Source organism: Epinephelus moara, chromosome 17, assembly GCF_006386435.1.
Source record: "Epinephelus moara isolate mb chromosome 17, YSFRI_EMoa_1.0, whole genome shotgun sequence".
NCBI classification, from domain to species: Eukaryota; Metazoa; Chordata; class Actinopteri; order Perciformes; family Serranidae; genus Epinephelus; species Epinephelus moara.
The window spans coordinates 31,777,073-31,782,386 of NC_065522.1; positions in this window are offsets into that span (position 1 = coordinate 31,777,073).

The window sequence follows — 5,314 nt, forward strand, 5'->3', positions numbered from 1 at the left end:
GCAAAGTGGTCCAAGGGGAGGGGCCAGACTAACAGTGAGTCAACAGACCCTGATGGATCAGACCTGGAGCACCTCACCATGACAACACAAACAGAGCCCCCTTCTGGAGGCAGGCTAGAGAGGGAAGCTGCACACGGGACCATGGAGGCAGGCTAGAGAGGGAAGCTGCACACGGGACCAAAAATCAGTCAAGCCACTAAACATTTCATTCAGCATGTTGAGTCAGCGTCTGAGACTGCAGAGCCTGTCTGTGATAGAGGTCTCAGGCTGATGCAAATACTTTGATCACAGCCATGGTAAGAGGCATCAATATCAGTTTTCAAATGCTTATTTGGTCAATCAGCCTATATATATCTACATGGACTTGACTCATGGGGCTCAGTGGGGCACAGTCCCAAAGATCAACATGGAGTTACCATCCTGTGAGCTCACCAGTCGCAGAGATACGCTTCAGGGTCGGGTGCATTGTGAGCCGCAACATTGCCCTGAACAGCTGCATGATTAATTTTGAAAAGTTTGTGGTCAGCTCTCACACATGGGAGTCCTACAGGGAGGAATCTGGTGGTCCAACATAGGGTTACAGTTGAAATAAAAAACAGATAAAAATAATCAAAGAAAAAAGTAAGATATCAACACAGCTATCAGGGCATGGGGAGGAAGCAGTAGGAAGATGTTTGCCTGGCCCTGAAAATGTCCAAAACAATGCAGAGTTAACACATTTGTGGGCTTTAATGTCACTACCAACATTGGTCACATCAGGACGGGTTCTCTCTGGTGTGAACATGTTGGTGGATTTTTAGGTCATACCGTTCGATAAAAGCTTTCTCACACTAGTCACAGCTGTACGGGTTCTCTCCTGCATGCCGGCATTGGTGGGTTCTCAAAGTACTGCACCGGGCAAATAATCTTCCACATTGGTCACACCAGTACGGCTTCTCTCCTGTGTGAATACGTTGGTGGTTTTTTAAGGCTCCTGACAGTGCAAAGGCTTTGCCACATTGATCACAGCTGTACGGTTTCTCTCCTGTGTGAATACGTTGGTGGCGTATTAAGGATCCTGACTGTGCAAAGGCTTTGCCACATAGATCACAGCTGTACGGTTTCTCTCCTGTGTGAATACGTTGGTGGCTTTTTAAGACCCCTGACTGTGCAAAGGTTTTGCCACATAGATCACACCTGTATCGTTTCTCCCCGGTGTGAATATGTTTATGAGATATTAAGGTTCCTATTTGGGAAAACTTTTTTCCACATTGATCGCACCTGTATGGTTTCTCTCCTGTGTGACTGCGTTGATGGGTTTTCAAGTTACGTGACTGTGTGAAAGCTTTGCCACATTGATCGCACCTGTACGGTTTCTCTCCTGTGTGACTGCGCTGATGGGCTTTCAAGTTACGTGACTGTGTGAAAGCTTTGCCACATTGATCACAGCTGTACGGTTTCTCTCCTGTGTGACTAAGTTGATGGGTTTTCAAGCTACGTGAGCATGTGAAAGCTTTGCCACATAGACCACACCTGTATTGTTTCTCTCCTGTGTGACTGCGTTTATGTGATATTAAGGTTCCTATTTGGGAAAACTTTTTCTCACATTGGTTGCACCTGTATGGGTTCTCTCTTGTGTGACTGCGTTGATGGGCTTTCAAGTTACTTAACCATTTGAAAGCTTTGCCACATTGATCGCAGCAGTACAGTTTCTCTCCTGTGTGAATACGATGGTGGCGTTTTAAGGTCTCTAACAGTGCAAAGGCTTTGCAACATTGATCACAGCTGTATGGTTTCTCTCCTGTGTGAATACGTTGGTGGCGTTTTAAGGCCCCTGACCGTGCAAAGGCTTTGCCACATAGATCACACCTATATTGTTTCTCACCGGTGTGAATATGTTTATGAGACATTAGGGTTCTGATTTGGGAAAACTTTTTCCCACATTGGTCGCACCTGTATGGTTTCTCTCCTGTGTGACTGCGCTGATGGTCTTTCAACTTACTTGGGCATGTGAAAGCTTTGCCACATTGATCACAGCTGTACCGTTTCTTTCCTGTGTGAATTCTTCGGTGAGTTTTAAGGGACGTGCGTTGCGAAAACGTTTTCCCACATTGGTCACAGCAGTGCGACTTCTCTGCAATGTGAACACAGTGGTGACTTTTTAAGCTACGTAGAGTGGTGAAAGCTTTCTCACATTGATCACACCTAAACGGTTTCTCTGCTGTGTCAATGTCTTGTTGTGTTGAGGTCCCTGACTCTGTGAAATCCTTCCCACTTTGGAAAAAACTGGACAGTTCCCCTTCAATGTGAATGCGTTGATGGGCTTTGAGGGCAATGCAGCGCAAAAATGTTTTCTCACATTGGTCACAGCTGTATGGTTTCTCTCCAGTTTGAACTCTTTGATGAATTTTTAAAGATCCAGACGTTGTGAAGGATTTGTCACGGTGGTGACGCATAAGTTCCTCTCTTCCTCTCTGTTCCTATAGCAACAAACAGAAAAAGAGTTAATGAGTTGTCACGGTGCAGCGAGCCAACTAAAACCATAAATAACATTTAAAGCATGTCTGCCAAACATAACCCACAATGTCTGACTAATGCATTACCACCAACAAATGTTATGATAAATAACTTACAGAATAGTTTTTATTTAGGTTTTGACTTTTTGATAGGAATTGATACCAATACTACTTATCAATGCGACTCTCACTGATACTTCTCTCCATAATTTAGTGGTTTAGTGGTTTTGGGTTGGACCTGAGATTCTTGACTTGTGCTCATGTCTCCCCCATGACTGTACAGGCTAACCGCCACACCAAAGTCTTTTCTCATTTTCTTTAAATATTTATCAGCTACTTTTCATAATCCACATAAACCATTTGTCATAAATCAGACCAGACTGCTTTCATTGAATTAAAAAGGGCAGCATCTACAAACCCGACACAGTGGGTGGCGCTACATAGGCTTGTGCCAGTTTGAAAATTTTCCAACCGGTTTGATTTAAAGCCAAATATCTAACCGAACCGATATATCGAATTATATACCTACCTATACCTACCTCGTCTTTCTAAACTAGACCATGGCTTTAAGGTTCATAATAAAACATTATGAAAGCAGATGTCTTGGGTTACAAACAACAGGAGGTGATATCATTAATTCACAGGAGGAATCGATAAGGGAATCGATAAAAAATCGGATCGATAAGCAGAATCGATAATGGCATTGATATCAATAAAATCCGATCAATTCCCATCCCTAGAGACAAACTAAACAAAACACTTGTAGGCTCCTCCACTTCATTTAAAAACATACATAAACGTTATTAAGTTGTCATAATGCATGTTTCAATGCAAGATAAGTTGAAAAGACACAGCGCTGAAGGACCGTCTCCAGAGTGTTAGCACGAGCTAATTAGCAGCAGCGGCTAACATCCAACACCGAGCTTTTAAAAGGCTCACCTCTGTCGTTAAACGTAGTAATAACCACTCGCCATGTGGTGCTACAGTTAGACATCATTTGTATCGTTACCTCTCTGACTGCGTGTGCGTGTCTGAGCTGAGTGTTAATGTGTGAGATGAATCAGTAGTAGCTGTAAGCTGGTGTATGATGGGACGTTGAGACGGCGCCTGGGCGTGACGATATAAACATGTGATCCAGCAGATGTAAGGCAGAGCTGCTGATGTTGATGTTCATCAGCTGTCAGTGTTTGTCTGTTAGTAGAGACTCCACTATGCAGTGTAGTTTATACAGAGAATTACACAGTAACACTGGGCTTCATCATCATCATCATCCTCTGTCTTAACGTTAACGTTACATTTAATACTGAATAAAATGTGTCAAATGAAGTCAGGCTGATATGGTTCGGTCAGAACTGTGGAATATTAAAATCAGCCTTTCTGAACCTCAGGTGTACATCAGGCCCGTTTCCACTGAAGAAGTTCCTGGTACTATTTGGGGAGCAGGAACTACTACAGGAACGTCCTCTCGCTCGGCCCTCTCAACCGCCGTGTCTCCACTGAGAGACCGGAGTAGGAGGAAGGTTCCTGTAAAGTTACTGTGCTCTGGATGTGACATAATTGTTCTGCGATCATTTTGACCGGGGCGACGTTGGGACGTAGTTAGCTGTTAGCCATTAGTGGTGTCTGTAATAACTCAGTAACTCAAACGGTCCGTGAAAAAAATATTTTTTCCATTGGATGTCTCAGTTACAACATGATTGAGCTAACTGGAGTAGTTTCATGTTGTATCCAACAACAGGAGACTTTTAACAGATGACGTCCTGATGTGAGCTTTGCTGCTGCTGTTAGCTGTCCCTGTCAGCTGCAGCCACTACTGATGACCTACCAATGTGTAGATATTTACACCAAAAATCACAAACTTTGGGCCTGTTGAGATAAACGCCTTAATTGCTCCTCCGAATGTGAAGGAGATGGCTAATGCTAACCGGGCTGCTAAGTGAGTGAGTACCGGACTTCCAGACCACGACTACAACCTGTTAGCTCTCTAGGAGGCCTGTGATGATGAAGACATCGATACGATGGAGGAAGATTTTCCCAAAAGTCTGCACAAGCACACAAGTTTACTAGGGATGCAACGATTCTCTGTAAAATATTGAACCATTTCCGCATTTTCCTGACCGACAGTTATAACCGAGCCCGGCCAGAACCCCTACTAAATACACAGTCTATGGAGCGGAGCCTGTGTTGCGTTCAGGCATTGTCACGTAAATAACAAATTCCATCACTTCAATAGGCAACACCGCAGCATGTCAAGTGATACTGGAATTTGTTTACAGCAAAATGCAGTTTTTGCTGACAAAATAAAGAGATAATCTTGGGGGGGAAATTATTCTCTTTACGCACAAAACACGTACCGAAACAGAACCGAAACCGTGGCCCAAAACCCGAGGTACGGACCGCACCGTGGGCTGCCTGTACCGGTGCACCCCTAACCATTACCCAGTCCCAATCCCAAAAAAGCAAGAAAAAAGGACCCCAACAAGCAGCCAGATGATCTTCGATCTTCGATGCGATCCAAGCCCTAATTACGAGATTTGATGATCAAGATGAACGACTCAAAGTCTTTAAAAGTCGGATGGAAGCCAATACTCAAGCCATAAAAGTAAATAAAGATGAGATCGGTAAAATGAAAGAAGAAATAATGTGCCTGAAAAAGGAAAACATCTCCTTGAGACAGGCGTGTTTGGAGCATGCCAGATACAAAAGATGATGGGACCTCAGGCTAATAGGTCCTAGGAAGAAAACACAAGAGAGGTGGTGATTGGAATCCTTACCCGGGTGATTCCACTGTCAGTGGAAAAACTTGGTGAGACAGTAGG